Genomic DNA, 17,269 nt, shown 5'->3' on the forward strand with positions numbered 1-17,269 from the left:
AAATAATCGTAACAATGGGTTACATTACAAAGGAAAAGAATGGTCTATATATGTTTATAGGGCGGTATAGAGGCGGTCAGTGGTGACGGGGAGCATAGACCGAAACTGTAAGATAAAATAGGGGGATTGAAAAAGGGAAGTGCGCCGCCCGGGAATCGAACCCGGGTCGCAAGAATGGGAATCTTGCATGATACCACTACACCAGCGGCGCAGATGAGGTCAGCTGTCTCCCACAACAGGAATGAGCAAACTAGGGGGCTCTGAGCTTTTGTTCTTCAGATTATTTATAAAGTTTAGATGAAGCAAAAGAACGATATTTTCTGGAAATGTACAAATAAAGGCGGATCGCCATCGTTTTTACAAAAAAGCACCATTCTGCCTGTCTGAACATTCAGATTTTGCAATTTCCTGGGATTCGGTGAAGTTTGTTAAAATGTAATTCACGTTTAGCATTTTCCGTGCTAAATACTCGTAGAAGAAATGGTGCGGATATTCCGGAGCGGCAAATGCGCAACAAAATTCGTAACTGAACCGCGCCAATGATGCAGATTTTGACGCATTTTTTATGACGCTTTTTATATGCAGATTTTTGATTGCAGAAAATCCGTGCCATTTCTACTACATGTGAATTTAGTATTTACGCATGAGCACGGTTTGGAGGGGGCAACAATCAGGCTGTTGCGCGCGTGTAAGCGCATAGTACTGGAATTGGTGCGGTCGCAGGGCCAGTTCACACGCCCACGTGATATTCACTCTCCGTGGACTTTAATTGGTTCTATTCGCTGCATTTCATGGGTGTAATTTTTTGCGTAAACAAAAACGTGCGCAAACATGTTAGTCAGTTTAAGCCCTTAGTCCGTCTTCAGGGCTCCAGACCAGCGTAAGTGCAGATATGCCCACGATAGCGTGATGTTTTGCGCTGGGAGGGCGCAAACAGATGGGCGTATGCACAAATACCATCACCGCTGTTAGCGCATGAACCAATCAAAACCCTTTTTGCATTTGACAGTTCAAATTTAGCGCTATTGTGCGTGGGTAAAAAAAATTGCAGAAAGGTAGGTCGCACGAGAATCCCACTGGTCAAAACAAAACTAGTGAAATCAATGGTTGTGCCCCGTTTTGCGGGCGTGATTTTCACGGGACGAAATCATGGTCGTCTGTTTGAGCCCTGTAGGGTCTTCGCACTTGCGCACCGCCATAGACGCTGATGGTGCCTTTGGTGTGCGAATGTGCACCAAAATAGAGCATGTCACATTTTTATTGCATGTGCATTGCGCAAACAGATTGTGCACGAGAAAATGCGCACGCAAACACTAGTAAACCCTACAGCGCAATACGCCGAGAATAGAACCCATTGATTTCAATGGGTTCATTTACATATTTTGCGCGCACATTTCAGTCATGCAAAAATAAAAAAAATAGAATATGTTCTATTTTTCTGCATATTTGCGCATTAAACGGCCCCATAGAAGTCAATTGGAGGTGGGGAAGGTGCGCAAATGTACGTTCAACACTCAAGGAGATGCGTGATTGCGCAGGAAAAAGACCACCTGGAACTTATTAGTCATTTGAATCGATGCGTCTTCGATGCACGCAAATGAACATGCCGCAGCGCCCAGACGCGTGCAAACACACTAAGGCCTCATGTCCACGGGGACAGATCCACAGCGGGTGTCCCGCACGCGTGATCCGTGCCCCATAGGGATGAATTGGACACCCGCAGGTATTTAAATACCTGCGGATGTCATTTTCCCTTGAGGCACGGATTGCGTGTGCGGGAAAACATCTGCGGCATGCTCCATTTCAGTGCGGGTCTCCCGCAGGCTTCTATTGAGGCCTATGGAAGCCGTCCGGATCCACAGCACACTCGCAGATGAATTCCTGCTCTCCGGCACGGGAGCGTGAGAGAGCAGGAGTTCAAAAAAAAAAGAGTGCACGTCGCATGCATGCGGCACGCTGCTGGCGTGCCGAACACATGCGCCGGGCCGAAGAAAGAAGATTCGGCCGTGACGGAGGGCAGATCCGCAGCGTCCGGACAGGTGAGTAATTCTTCTTTTTAGGCCTCATGTCCGCGGGAAAGGAGAGACCCGCTGCGGGATTCTGCATTAAGAATCCGCGGTGGGCCTGATTTTCCCCGTGGACATGAGGCCTTAAGCTCGTGTGAAGCCAGACTGTGTGAACACGTACACCGAAGGCGGCATTGGCGGCGGACATTCAGCCGCCGAGCCACAACGCAAACTTTACATCAAAATCTGCACTATTTGATGCTGATTTTGACATGGATATTAAAACACGGCCGTATACGCAACTACGCTCGCCACTACGGAGGGTAGTTGCGCATGAGTGGGTTTGAAAAAAACTGTGGGAAGATAAGGCCTGCCCTACCTTTCTTGCTTCTAGGAAAACTATGTGCGAGAAAGATAGGGTTAGTCCTATAATTTCTTGCGAGTAGTATTAACGCTCGACAATCCTAACAGTCAAAGCGAAACCGTTGAAATCAATGGCATCATTTCATCGCGTTTTGCGAATGTGATTTTCACAGCCGCAAAACGGGACTACAACACGCCCGTGTGTTTAAGCCCTTATGCAGTGTATGGCCAGTATGAGCTGCATAGGGAAGCAAATGACCGCATATAGCGGTAGTAATAACACGAAATTTAAAAGGTTACATCTTCATGCACAAATATGCTCCGTAGCGGTGAGCGCAGTTGCGCATGCAGCTTGTGGAGCCGCCCTAAGCCCTCAAACTGCATCAGTAAAGTCTCCATTCACCAGAATGGGAATATGCGCCATAGTCTATACCGCACGGATTTTTGCTGTTGGCGGATTTCTAATCCACACACATAAAAAGAAGTCACATGTCACTTCTTGACACGGGAATTCCACATATGTAGTCATCTATTCACAAGGCCTAAGGGCTTAGACAGACAAGCACATGTGCAAATACTCTTACCACTGCGAAGCATATTTGCGCATGAACAAGTCCAGTCTTTTTTTTCTGGCAGTTTAAACACCACGCTATTGCGTGCGCAAAAAAAAATCCGAAAGATAGGGCAGGGCCTATTTTTTTCTCATGCGTAGGAATATAGTGCGAGAAACACACTCACGAGAACGATACCATTGAGATCAATGGCTTCACTTTGTCACGTTTTACGGGTGTGATTTTCACACCCGCAAACCATTCCAAAAACACAGTCGCCTGTTTAAGCCCTAAACCCGCATCCAGATCCACGGCATAGAGAGATGCGAATCTGCTGCAAAAATCCATGGTTTCAGAAAAGTCCAAAGAAGATTCTGGATCGGAGTTTGAAAAGCCGGCGAGGGAGGTGAAATTTCCCTCGTACAGGTGCAACTAAGCTCCGCAGCGGCGAGCGTAGTTGCGCCTACGGCCATCTGTTTGGGCGCTTACTCGTTGTCTTTGGAGACCATTTTTTTAACTCTTGATGCACTGGCTTTTCATTTAGAATTCAGGCCTGATGTTGTTCCGGGGTCTCTGCAGACTTCGATGTCCTGGCTCTTTCTCTTTTTGAATTCAGGCCTCACACTGCTACGTGGTATCTGACACTCTCGATATCTTGACTCTTTCCTGCTCATTCTTAAGTCACGCTGTTCGCTTGGCTCAGTTGCTCACAGTAATTTTACTTAGGGCTCCTTCAAATGGGCGAATTTGCTTGCGCAAACCGCATTTACTAAATTCCATTGATTTCATTAGGTTCCCTCACATAAAGAGTTTTTGTGGCGCACAAAAAATATGCAACGTGCTCTATTCTTGGGCAGATTTACTCCCCCGAGGTCACACAGGAGTCTATGGGGTGCGCAAATGCGCACTTGTTCTGAACGAAATCACGTATTTAACTATTCAAACATGACGCAGTTGTGTCCCGTGCCAAGGTGAACAGGCCCAGCAGCTTAAAAAAGTACAGCAAAGAAGTGTGGTTACGCTCGCGAGAGGACCCGCAGCTGATTTCATACTATGCGACGCTCACGTCACGTCCTCCAAAGGCTTTCTGCTGTCAGCGCTCCCCGGTTTCCGGTTCCCAGCGGCCTGGTCAGGTGCGGCGCCGCTGATCAGGCGATGATGGTCAGATGAGGCCACAACAGGCCGTTGGGTACCGGATGCAGGGGAGCACTGACAGAGGGAAGCCTACGGAGAAGGTGAGGGGCAGCGCCGCATAGTATACCATCAGCTGCAGGTATGCGGCTGATTTCCAGTCAAAATCCACACCAGTGGTACAGATTTTGACAATTTTGTGGATGTGGAAATACTGCAGAATTTGCTCCCTGTTTTTTCTTTTTAAATGGCCCTGTACATTTTATAACGGCGGACGTAAAATCATACGCCGTGAAAAGCCCCACCCATGACCACACCCCTTTGTCCCGCTTTGACACTAAGCAAATCTGGTCACCTTAAATATATCATATTAGGCGTATCAGACTACGGACTATTAGTATCCGTTAAAGTAGTGATGATTTAAATGTGACAATGTGCGCCAAAATTTTGGCTCAAAGTAAGCCGCCAATGGGGGGTGTAGAGTTAGATAGTTAGATAGAGGTGTCTGAGGATGCATCACATTTATCATCCAGTGTGGGACATGGTCATAAATATGGCACATTGTTAGACGGGCTGCTCTGAATTTACACTATTAGACCCGATTAGTACATCTACGACGATAATATTGATTATTGGGGAAGATTTAGGAAAACTGTCTGAAAGAACAAACAGCTGTCATTTTTCCATAGTAGAATACGCAATGAAAGCCGCATTGTGATTGGTTGCTACAGGCAACAAAGACAAGTGTTCTCTTAAAGCGGCTCATAAATCAAATGAATAGGCCCCGCCCCCTGCGTATTATACCGTACTAGCTGGTAAGATTCCATGACGGATCATTGAAGCAAAGCAGAAGGAAAAAAATACGATTTTTGTTTTTTTGGCAATTATGTAATTTTAAAAATAGTTTTTTTTGTACAGCATACATAGGAATGAAGACGTTCAGTCGAAAATGTATACCCCCATTTGTCCCGTGTTCAGAAACATATGCATTGTGGCCCTAATCTTCTGTCTGGATGCACAACGGGGCCCAAACTGAACGGAGCGTCAATCTTGAACTGTCTTTTGACTTTTACGTGACCGCCATTATCCATTGGATAATGGCGATCACGTGACCGAAGACCGCTCACCACGGCCCCCCCGTGACATCTCTAAGCTCTTGGCTACCTTTAGTAGCCAGGAGCAAGGAGATTTTAAATTTTCTCTTGCCCTCCCCAGCTTCTGCGCTTGCGTCCACCATTTTGGCGATGGGCGCATGCGCCAAAACTGGGGGAAGGTCCGCGGATAAGGATCCCGTAAGGAAACCTCGCTGGTGGCCTTATTTAAGTAATTTCACCTCCCCTCACGGATCTGATCCGTGACGGGAAGGGAAAATTGAGCTTTTTTTTACTTTTACGTGATCGCCGTTATCCATTGGATAACGACGATCACGTGACTGGGAAACGCGTACCGTGGCCGCCCATGAAATCTCCAGGCTCTTGGCTACATTTAGTAGCCAGGTGCGGGGAGATTTTAAATTACCGCGCCAATCTGCGGCTTTTGCGCCTGCGTCCGCCATTTTGACGATGGACGCGTGCGCAAAAGCCGGGCAAGGTCCGCGGATAAATCTGGGGACTTAAGGTACCTAATTTCATCTTCCCTCATGGATATGATCCATGAGGGGAGATGAAACAAACTTTTTATCTTCTTTTTTTACACTTTTTAAACTTTTTTTTAACTTTTACATGATCGCTGCTATCCATTGGATAGCAGCGATCATGTGACCGGGAGCCGCTGCTCATTCTAGCCGGGAGCAGGGAGTTTTTATATTTCCCGGGCCTCCCGGATCTCTGCGCATGCTCGTGACGTACTTCGTCTGGCGCGCATGCGCAGACGCCAACAACAGTGCCGGGGAGAAGACAGAAGGATCCGGACGCTGCGGAGGACCGGGGGTGAGTACTCTCAGCTCCCCTTACGGATCCGATCCGTAAGGGTTGCTGAAACTTTAATTGTTTTTAACTGTGAATTGACTTTAACGCGATCGCCGGTATCCGGTCGATACCATAAAACTACGTCCTCTAGGAATAAAGCCCAGTCGGCCAGGACGTAGTTTCCCGATGGGGCCGTCGTTAAGGGGTTAAACTTTTATAACTTTTTTTTTTTTTACAATTAAAAAAACTTTATTGATTTTTTTTTAACTTTACATTGAAGTCCCCCGGGGACTTTAACATGCGATGCTTTGATCGCTCCTGCAGTATGACGTAATGCTATAGCATTACGTCATACTGCAATTTAACAGGCAGTCTATCAAGCCACCCCACGGGGATGGCTTGATAGGCAGTCTGGTAAGGCAGCCCTGGGGCGAAAGGCCCCCGGTTGCCATGACACCTGCACGGCTCCCCCGATCTCAGAGTGGGGGGGCCGTGCTGGACCCCCGAACGTTCGGGGGATTTAAATGCCGCTGTCAGAATTGACAGCGGCATTTAAATGATTAATAGCCGTGATCGGCCGAACGGCCGATAGCTGCTATTGCCCGCGGGTGTCAGCTGTTATAAACAGCTGACGCCCGCACTGCATGAAGAGAGCTTGCCACACAACCTCTCTTCATACATACCCCACCGCTCCATGACGTACCGGTTAATGTCACAAATCGAGATAGTGCGCCTCCTTAATTGCCCAAAGAGCGTCAGTGTGCCACCTTAAAGGCCTAAATAGCAATAGTGCACCTCCTTAACAGCCCAAAAAGAAATAGTGTGCCTCTTTAATGGCCCGAGTAGCAATAGTGTGCCTCCTTAAGCCCCAATAGAAATAGTGCACCTCCTAAATGGCCCCAATAGCAATAGTGCACCTCCTTAGTGGCCCTAATAACAATAGTGCACCTCCTTAATGACCCCAATAGCAGTATTGTACCTCCTTAAAGGCCCCAATAGCATTAGTGCACCTCCTTAAAGGGGTTTTGTCATTAGAAAAAAATATCAATACTTATCTATTCCTCCCCAGGCAGTCTTCTTACTGCATCGTCTCCCCGATCTTTTCCTGGCTGCTGCATTTTCCCGGGTCACCTCACCGCAAGCCGGACGGATGATCTTTCTTTTGTTTTTGGCAGATCAGTGTAGGTTATGTCACTAGTGATGTAATATTTACTGTCTAGCATGGAATGCCGAGCTATCGCCGAGACTGGGGGTTTATGGGATAGGGAGGGAGAGGGTGGGGGTTTGTTGTTTTCTTTGTTGCCTGTTTGCTCCACCAGTCAGCGACTAATCTGGAGATGCAACCTAGGGATTCGTAGCAGCGAAGTCCAGATCCATGTACAGGGGTTAAAGGGTGAAAACCTGCGATCCCTAGATCCTGCTACCCAGAGTAGCCAGCGCCAAGTCTGGCTGTGGTAGTGCAGTTGCTGGACAGGCAACAATGTTACAGGAATTCAGCATTATAGGAAATTTGATAGTAAATAATTAGAAGTAAGGTTCTAATTATTTACTACCATAAATGGTGGGGGGAAGGGGGCGGGCTTATTGGATAGGGAGGGAGGTGGTGGGGGTTTGTGGGATAGGGAGGGAGGTGTTGGGGGGTTGTGGTATAAGAAGGGAGGTGGTGGGGGTTTATGGGATAGTGAGGGAGGCGGTGGGGGGTTTGGGGATAAGGAGGGAGGAGGTTGGGGTTTGTGGGATAGGAAGAGAGGAGGTAGGTGTTTATGGGATAGGGAGCGAGGAGGTTAAGGTTTGTGGGATAGGGAGGGAGGGGTTGGGGGTTTGTGGGATAGGGAGGGAGGTGGTGGGGGTTTGTGGGATAGGGAGGGAGGTGTTGGGGGGTTGTGGTATAAGGAGGGAGGTGGCGGGGGATTATGGGATAGGGAGGGAGGTGGTGGGGGTTTTTGGGATAAGGAAGGAGGAGGTAGGGGATTTTTGGGATAGGGAGAAAGGAGGTGGGCGTTTATGGGATAGGGAGAGAGGAGGTTCGGGTTTGTGGGATAGGGAGGAGGTGGGGGGTTGTTGTTTCCTTTGTTGCCTGTTTGCTCCACCAGTCAGCGACTACTCTGGAGATGCAACCTAGGAATTCGTAGCAGCGAAGTCCAGATCCCTGTACAGGGGGTTAAAGGGTGAAAACCTGCGTTCCCTAGATCCTGCTACCCGAAGTAGCCAGCGCCAAGTCTGGCTGTGGTAGTTCAGTTGCTGGACAGGCAACAATGTTACAGGAATTTAGCATTATAGGAAATGTGGTAGTAAATAATGAGAAGTAAGGTTCTAATTATTTACTACCATAAATAGTGGGGGGAAGGGGTTGGGTTGGTGGGATAGGGAGGGAGGTGTTGGGGGTTGTGGTTTAAGGAGGGAGGTGGCGGGGGATTATGGGATAGGGAGGGTGGTGGTGGTGGTTTTTGGGATAAGGAGGGAGGTGGTGGGGGGTTTTGGGATAAGGAGGGAGGAGGTGGGGATTTGTGGGATAGGGAGAGAGGAGGTGGGCGTTTATAGGATAGGGAGAGAGGAGGTGCGGGTTTGTGGGATAGGGAGGGAGGAGGTGGGGGGTTGTTGTTTCCTTTGTTGCCTGTTTGCTCCACCAATCAGTGACTACTCTGGAGATGCAACCTAGGGATTTGTAGCGGCGAAGTCCAGATCACTGTACAAGGGTTAAAGGGTGAAAACCTGCGTTCCCTAGATCCTGCTGCCCAGATTAGTCAGCGCCCAGTCTGGCTGTGGTAGTGCAGTTGCTGGACAGGCAACAAAGTTACAGGAATTCAGCATTATAGGAAATGTGGTAGTAAATAATTAGAAGTAAGGATCTACTTATTAACCTTTTCCAATCCACTGTCTGACATCTCAAGACATTATGATTTAAGGCTGTACAGCTCTGATGTTGGAAGACGTTCATTGAGGTTCTCTTACTGTATATTACCAGCCTCTCTGCTGTCGGAGCCTATCCAACGTGTCACCTCATGCAGTACTGGCTTTACCCAGTGCAACCTAGGGATTCGTAGCAGCTAAGTCCAGATCCCTGTACAGGGGTTAAAGGGTGAAAATCTGTGGTCCCTAGATCCTGCTACCCAGAGTAGCCAGCGCCAAGTCTGGCTGTGGTAGTGCAGTTGCTGGACAGGCAACAATGTTACAAGAATTCAGCATTATAGGAAATGTGGGATAGGAAGACAGCTGTTGGGGATTTGTGGGATAGGGAGGGAGTTGTTGGGGGGAATGTGGTATAAGGAGAGAGGTGGTGGGGGATTATGGGATAGGGAGGGAGGTGGTGGGGTTTTTTGGGATAAGGAGGGAGGACGTAGGGGATTTTTGGGATAGGGAGGGAGGAGGTGGTTGGTTATGGCATAGGAAGCGAGGAGGTTCGGGTTTGTGGGATAGGGAGGGAGGAGGTGGGGGGTTGTTGTTTCCTTTGCTGCCTGTTTGCTCTACCAGTCAGCGACTACTCTGGAGATGCAACCTAGGGATTCGTAGCAGTGAAGTCCAGATCCCTGTACAGGGGTTAATGTGTGAAAACCTGCGTTCCCTAGATCCTGCTACCCAGAGTAACCAGTTCCATGTCTGGCTGTGGTAGTGCAGTTGCTGGACAGGCAACAATGTTACAGGAATTCAGCATTATAGGAAATGTGGTAATAAATAATTAGAAGTAAGGTTCTAATTATTTACTACCATAAATAGTGGGGGGACGTGGGCGGGTTTTTGGGATAGGGAGGGAGGTGTTGGGAGGTTGTGGTATAAGGATGGAGGTGGTGGGGGTTTATGGGATAGGGAGGGGGGAGGAGGGGGTTTGAGATAAGGAGGGAGAAGGTGGGGGATTTTTGGGATAGAGAGGGAGGAGGTGGGCGTTTATGGGGTAGGGAGCAAGGATGTTCGGGTTTGTAGTATAGGGAGAGAGGAGGTGGGGAGTTGTTGTTTCCTTTGTTGCCTGTTTGCTCCACCAGTCAGCGACTACTCTGGAGATGCAACCTAGGGATTTGTAGCGGCGAAGTCAAGATCACTGTACAAGGGTTACAGGGTGAAACCCTGCATTCCCTACATCCTGCTGCCCAGATTAGTCAGCGCCCAGTCTGGCTGTGGTCGTGCAGTTGCTGGACAGGCAACAATGTTAAAGGAATTCAGCATTATAGGAAATGTGGTAGTAAATAATTAGAAGTAAGGTTCTAATTATTTACTACCATAAATGGTGGGGGGAAGGGGGTGGGCTTATTGGATAGGGAGGGAGGTGGTGGGGGTTTGTGGGATAGGGAGGGAGGTGGTGGGGGTTTGTGGGATAGGGAGGGAGGTGTTGGGGGGTTGTGGTATAAGAAGGGAGGTGGTGGGGGTTTATGGGATAGTGAGGGAGGCGGTGGGGGGTTTGGGGATAAGGAGGGAGGAGGTGGGGGTTTGTGGGATAGGAAGAGAGGAGGTGGGTGTATATGGGATAGGGAGCAAGGAGGTTAAGGTTTGTGGGATAGAGAGGGAGGTGGTGGGGGTTTGTGGGATAGGGAGGGAGGTTTTGGGGGGTTGTGGTATAAGGAGGGAGGTGGCGGGGGATTATGGGATAGGGAGGGAGGTGGTGGGGGTTTTTGGGATAAGGAAGGAGGAGGTAGAGGATTTTTGGGATAGGGAGAAAGGAGGTGGGCGTTTATGGGATAGGGAGAGAGGAGGTTCGGGTTTGTGGGATAGGGAGGATGTGGGGGGTTGTTGTTTCCTTTGTTGCCTGTTTGCTCCACCAGTCAGCGACTACTCTGGAGATGCAACCTAGGAATTCGTAGCAGCGAAGTCCAGATCCCTGTACAGGGGTTAAAGGGTGAAAACCTACGTTCCCTAGATCCTGCTACCCGGAGTAGCCAGCGCCAAGTCTGGCTGTGGTAGTTCAGTTGCTGGACAGGCAACAATGTTACAGGAATTTAGCATTATAGGAAATGTGGTAGTAAATAATGAGAAGTAAGGTTCTAATTATTTACTACCATAAATAGTGGGGGGAAGTGGGTGGGTTTGTGGGATAGGGGCGGAGGTGTTGGGGGTTGTGATATAAGGAGGGAGGTGGCGGGGGATTATGGGATAGGGAGGGAGGTGGTGGGGGTTTTTGGGATAAGGAGGGAGGTGGTGGGGGTTTTTGGGATAAGGAGGGAGGTGGTGGGGGATTTTGGGATAAGGAGGGAGGAGGTGGGGATTTGTGGGATAGGGAGGGAGGAGGTGGGCGTTTATAGAATAGGGAGGGAGGAGGTGTGGGTTTGTGGGATAGGGAGGATGTGGGGGGTTGTTGTTTCCTTTGTTGCCTGTTTGCTCCACCAGTCAGCGACTACTCTGGAGATGCAACCTAGGAATTCGTAGCAGCGAAGTCCAGATCCCTGTACAGGGGTTAAAGGGTGAAAACCTACGTTCCCTAGATCCTGCTACCCGGAGTAGCCAGCGCCAAGTCTGGCTGTGGTAGTTCAGTTGCTGGACAGGCAACAATGTTACAGGAATTTAGCATTATAGGAAATGTGGTAGTAAATAATGAGAAGTAAGGTTCTAATTATTTACTACCATAAATAGTGGGGGGAAGTGGGTGGGTTTGTGGGATAGGGGCGGAGGTGTTGGGGGTTGTGATATAAGGAGGGAGGTGGCGGGGGATTATGGGATAGGGAGGGAGGTGGTGGGGGTTTTTGGGATAAGGAGGGAGGTGGTGGGGGTTTTTGGGATAAGGAGGGAGGTGGTGGGGGATTTTGGGATAAGGAGGGAGGAGGTGGGGATTTGTGGGATAGGGAGGGAGGAGGTGGGCGTTTATAGGATAGGGAGGGAGGAGGTGTGGGTTTGTGGGATAGGGAGGGAGGAGGTGGGGGGTTGTTGTTTCCTTTGTTGCCTGTTTGCTCCACCAATCAGTGACTACTCTGGAGATGCAACCTAGGGATTTGAAGCGGCGAAGTCCAGATCACTGTACAAGGGTTAAAGGGTGAAAACCTGCGTTCCCTAGATCCTGCTGCCCAGATTAGCCAGCGCTAACTCTGGCTGTGGTAGTGCAGTTTCTGGACAGACAATAAATAATGAAGGGAAGGGGGTGGGTTTGTGGGAAAGGGAGGGAGGTGTTGGGGATTTGTTGGATAGGGAGGGAGTTGTTGGGGGAATGTGGTATAAGAAGGGAGGTGGCGGGGGATTATGGGATAGGGAGGGAGGTGGTGGGGGTTTTTGGGATAAGGAGGGAGGAGGTAGGAGATTTTTGGGATAGGGAGGGAGGAGGTGGGTGTTTATGGCATAGGAAGCAAGGAGGTTCGGGTTTGTGGGATAGGGAGGGAGGAGGTGGGGGGTTGTTGTTTCCTTTGTTGCCTGTTTGCTCCACCAGTCAGTGACTACTCTGGAGATACAACCTAGGGATTCGTAGCAGCGAAGTCCAGATCCCTCTACAGGGGTTAATGGGTGAAAACCTGCGTTCCCTAGATCCTGCTACCCAGATTAGCCAGCGCCCAGTCTGGCTGTGGTAGTGCAGTTGCTGGACACGCAACAAAGTTACAGGAATTCAGCATTATAGGAAATGTGGTAGTAAATAATTAGAAGTAAGGATTAGAGATGAGCGAACGTACTCGGTAAAGCACTACTCGTCCGAGTAATGTGCTTTATCCGAGTATCTCCCCACTCGTCCTGAAAGATTCGGGGAGCGCCGCGGAGCGGGGAGCTGCAGGGGATAGTGGGGAGGAATGGAGGGGAGATCTCTCTCTCCTTCTCTCCCGCCTGCTCTCCCCTGCTCCCCGTCGCAACTCACCTGTCAGCAGCGGCGCTCCCCGAATCTTTCAGGACGAGCGGGAGGTACTCGGATAAAGCACATTACTCGGACGAGTAGTGCTTTACCGAGTACGTTCGCTCATCTCTAGTAAGGATCTAATTATTAACCTTTTCCAATCCACTGTCTGACGTCTCAAGACATAATGATTTAAGGCTGTACAGCTCCGAAGTTGGAAGACGTTCATTGAGGTTCTCTTACTGTATATTACCAGCCTCTCTGCTGTCGGAGCCTATCCAACATGCCACCTCATGCAGTACTGGCTTTACCCAGTGCAACCTAGGGATTTGTAGCAGCTAAGTCCAGATCCCTGTACAGGGGTTAAAGGGTGAAAATCTGTGGTCCCTAGATCCTGCTACCCAGAGTAGCCAGCGCCAAGTCTGGCTGTGGTAGTGCAGTTGCTGGACAGGCAACAATGTTACAGGAATTCAGCATTATAGGAAATGTGGGATAGGGAGAGAGGTGTTGGGGATTTGTGGGATAGGGAAAGAGTTGTTGGGGGAATGTGGTATAAGGAGAGAGGTGGTGGGGGATTATGGGATAGGGAGGGAGGTGGTGGGGGTTTTTGGGATAAGGAGGGAGGAGGTAGGGGATTTTTGGGATAGGGAGGGAGGAGGTGGGCGTTCATGGCATAGGAAGCGAGGAGGTTTGAGTTTGTGGGATAGGGAGGGAGGAGGTGGGGGGTTGTTGTTTCCTTTGCTGCCTGTTTGCTCCACCAGTCAGCGACTACTCTGGAGATGCAACCTAGGGATTCGTAGCAGTGAAGTCCAGATCCCTGTACAGGGGTTAAAGGGTGAAAACCTGCGTTCCCTAGATCCTGCTACCCAGAGTAGCCAGTGCCATGTCTGGCTGTGGTAGTGCAGTTTCTGGACAGGCAACAATGTTACAGGAATTCAGCATTATAGGAAATGTGGTAATAAATAATTAGAAGTAAGGTTCTAATAATTTACTACCATAAATAGTGGGGGGACGTGGGCGGGTTTTTGGGATAGGGAGGGAGGTGTTGGAAGGTTGTGGTATAAGGATGGAGGTGTTGGGGGGTTGTGGTATAAGGAGGGAGGTGGCTGGAGTTTATGAGATAGGGAGGGAGGAGGTGGGGGGTTTTGGGATGAGGAGGGAGGAGGTGGGGGTTTGTGGGATAGGGAGCGAGGAGGTGCGGGTTTGTGGGATAGGGGGGGTGGAGGTGGGGGGTTGTTGTTTCCTTTGTTGCCTGTTTGCTCCACCAGTCAGCGACTACTCTGGAGATGCAACCTAGGGATTCGTAGCAGTGAAGTCCAGATCCCTGTACAGGGGTTAAAGGGTGAAAACCTGCGTTCCCTAGATCCTGCTACCCAGATTAGCCAGCGCCAAGTCTCGCTGTGGTAGTGCAGTTGCTGGACAGGCAACAATGTTACAGGAATTTAGCATTATAGGAAATGTGGTAGTAAATAATGAGAAGTAAGGTTCTAATTATTTACTACCATAAATAGTGGGGGGAAGTGGGTGGGTTTGTGGGATAGGGGCGGAGGTGTTGGGGGTTGTGATATAAGGAGGGAGGTGGCGGGGGATTATGGGATAGGGAGGGAGGTGGTGGTGGTTTTTGGGATAAGGAGGGAGGTGGTGGGGGATTTTGGGATAAGGAGGGAGGTGGTGGGGGGTTTTGGGATAAGGAGGGAGGAGGTGGGGATTTGTGGGATAGGGAGGGAGGAGGTGGGCGTTTATAGGATAGGGAGGGAGGAGGTGTGGGTTTGTGGGATAGGGAGGGAGGAGGTGGGGGGTTGTTGTTTCCTTTGTTGCCTGTTTGCTCCACCAATCAGTGACTACTCTGGAGATGCAACCTAGGGATTTGTAGCGGCGAAGTCCAGATCACTGTACAAGGGTTAAAGGGTGAAAACCTGCGATCCCTAGATCCTGCTGCCCAGATTAGCCAGCGCTAACTCTAGCTGTGGTAGTGCAGTTTCTTGTCAGACAACAATGTTACAGGAATTTAGCATTATAGGAAATGTGGTAGTAAATAATTAGAAGTAAGGTTCTAATTATTTACTACCATAAATAATGAAGGGAAGGGGGTGGGTTTGTGGGAAAGGGAGGGAGGTGTTGGGGATTTGTTGGATAGGGAGGGAGTTGTTGGGGGAATGTGGTATAAGAAGGGAGGTGGCGGGGGATTATGGGATAGGGAGGGAGGTGGTGGGGGTTTTTGGGATAAGGAGGGAGGAGGTAGGAGATTTTTGGGATAGGGAGGGAGGAGGTGGGTGTTTATGGCATAGAAAGCAAGGAGGTTCGGGTTTGTGGGATAGGGAGGGAGGAGGTGGGGGGTTGTTGTTTCCTTTGTTGCCTGTTTGCTCCACCAGTCAGTGACTACTCTGGAGATACAACCTAGGGATTCGTAGCAGCGAAGTCCAGATCCCTCTACAGGGGTTAATGGGTGAAAACCTGCGTTCCCTAGATCCGGCTACCCAGATTAGCCAGTGCCCAGTCTGGCTGTGGTAGTGCAGTTGCTGGACACGCAACAAAGTTACAGGAATTCAGCATTATAGGAAATGTGGTAGTAAATAATTAGAAGTAAGGATCTAATTATTAACCTTTTCCAATCCACTGTCTGACGTCTCAAGACATAATGATTTAAGGCTGTACAGCTCCGAAGTTGGAAGACGTTCATTGAGGTTCTCTTACTGTATATTACCAGCCTCTCTGCTGTCGGAGCCTATCCAACGTGCCACCTCATGCAGTACTGGCTTTACCCAGTGCAACCTAGGGATTCGTAGCAGCTAAGTCCAGATCCCTGTACAGGGGTTAAAGGGTGAAAATCTGTGGTCCCTAGATCCTGCTACCCAGAGTAGCCAGCGCCAAGTCTGGCTGTGGTAGTGCAGTTGCTGGACAGGCAACAATGTTACAGGAATTCAGCATTATAGGAAATGTGGGATAGGGAGAGAGGTGTTGGGGATTTGTGGGATAGGGAGGGAGTTGTTGGGGGAATGTGGTATAAGGAGAGAGGTGGTGGGGGATTATGGGATAGGGAGGGAGGTGGTGGGGGTTTTTGGGATAAGGACGGAGGAGGTGGGCGTTCATGGCATAGGAAGCGAGGAGGTTTGGGTTTGTGGGATAGGGAGGGAGGAGGTGGGGGGGTTGTTGTTTCCTTTGCTGCCTGTTTGCTCCACCAGTCAGCGACTACTCTGGAGATGCAACCTAGGGATTCGTAGCAGTGAAGTCCAGATCCCTGTACAGGGGTTAATGGGTGAAAACCTGCGTTCCCTAGATCCTGCTACCCAGAGTAGCCAGTGCCATGTCTGGCTGTGGTAGTGCAGTTTCTGGACAGGCAACAATGTTACAGGAATTCAGCATTATAGGAAATGTGGTAATAAATAATTAGAAGTAAGGTTCTAATAATTTACTACCATAAATAGTGGGGGGATGTGGGCGGGTTTTTGGGATAGGGAGGGACGTGTTGGGAGGTTGTGGTATAAGGATGGAGGTGTTGGGGGGTTGTGGTATAAGGAGGGAGGTGGCTGGAGTTTATGAGATAGGGAGGGAGGAGGTGGGGGGTTTTGGGATGAGGAGGGAGGAGGTGGGGGTTTGTGGGATAGGGAGGGAGGAGGTGGGCATTTATGGGATAGGGAGCGAGGAGGTGCGGGTTTGTGGGATAGGGGGGGTGGAGGTGGGGGGTTGTTGTTTCCTTTGTTGCCTGTTTGCTCCACCAGTCAGCGACTACTCTGGAGATGCAACCTAGGGATTCGTAACAGCGAACTCCAGATCCCTCTACAGGGGTTAATGGGTGAAAACCTGCGTTCCCTAGATCCTGCTACCCAGATTAGCCAGCGCCCAGTCTGGCTGTGGTAGTGCAGTTGCTGGACAGGCAACAAAGTTACAGGAATTCAGCATTATAGGAAATGTGGTAGTAAATAATTAGAAGTAAGGATCTAATTATTAACCCTTTCCAATCCACTTTATGATGTCTCAAGACATTATGATTTAAGGCTGTACAGCTCCGATGTTGGAAGACTTTCGTTGAGGTTCTCTTACTGTATATTACGAGCCTTTCTGCTGTCGAAGCCTATCCAACGTGTCACCTCATGCAGTACTGGCTTTACCCAGCAGATACGCCGTTGTAGAATGGCAAAAAAAGAGTAAGCCCCCTAGGAAAGCCAGGATACAAATTGCATTGGAAAGGGTTAACTACCATAAATAGTGGGGGGAATTGGGCGGGTTTGTGGGATAGGAAGGGAGGTGTTGGGGGGTTGTGGTATAAGAAGGGAGGTGGTGGGGGTTTATGGCATAGGGAGGGAGGAGGTGTGAGGTTTTGGGATAAGGAGGGAGGAGGTGGGGGTTTGTGGGATAGGGAGAAAGGGGGTGGACGTTTATGGGATAGTGAGCGAGGCGGTGCGGGTTTGTGGGATAGGGAGGGAGGTGGTGGGGGTTGTTGTTTTCTTTGTTGTCTGTTTGCTCCACCAGTCAGTGACTACTCTGGATATGTAACCTAGGAATTCGTAGCAGCAAAGTCCAGATCCCTGTACAGGGGTTAAAGGGTGAAAACCTGCGTTCCCTAGATCCTGCTACCCA

General features: G+C 49.6%; 1 non-coding gene across 1 annotated transcript; it reads right to left on the bottom strand.

The window, feature by feature from the left end:
* Positions 1 to 140: 140 nt before the first annotated feature.
* On the bottom strand, positions 141 to 211 carry TRNAG-CCC (transfer RNA glycine (anticodon CCC)). The gene has a single exon. It is a non-coding gene; the product is annotated as a tRNA-Gly (tRNA).
* Between the last annotated feature and the right edge of the window lie 17,058 nt (positions 212 to 17,269).

The sequence above is a fragment of the Eleutherodactylus coqui genome, chromosome 2 (genome assembly GCF_035609145.1).
Source record: "Eleutherodactylus coqui strain aEleCoq1 chromosome 2, aEleCoq1.hap1, whole genome shotgun sequence".
In the NCBI taxonomy this organism is placed as follows: domain Eukaryota; kingdom Metazoa; phylum Chordata; class Amphibia; order Anura; family Eleutherodactylidae; genus Eleutherodactylus; species Eleutherodactylus coqui.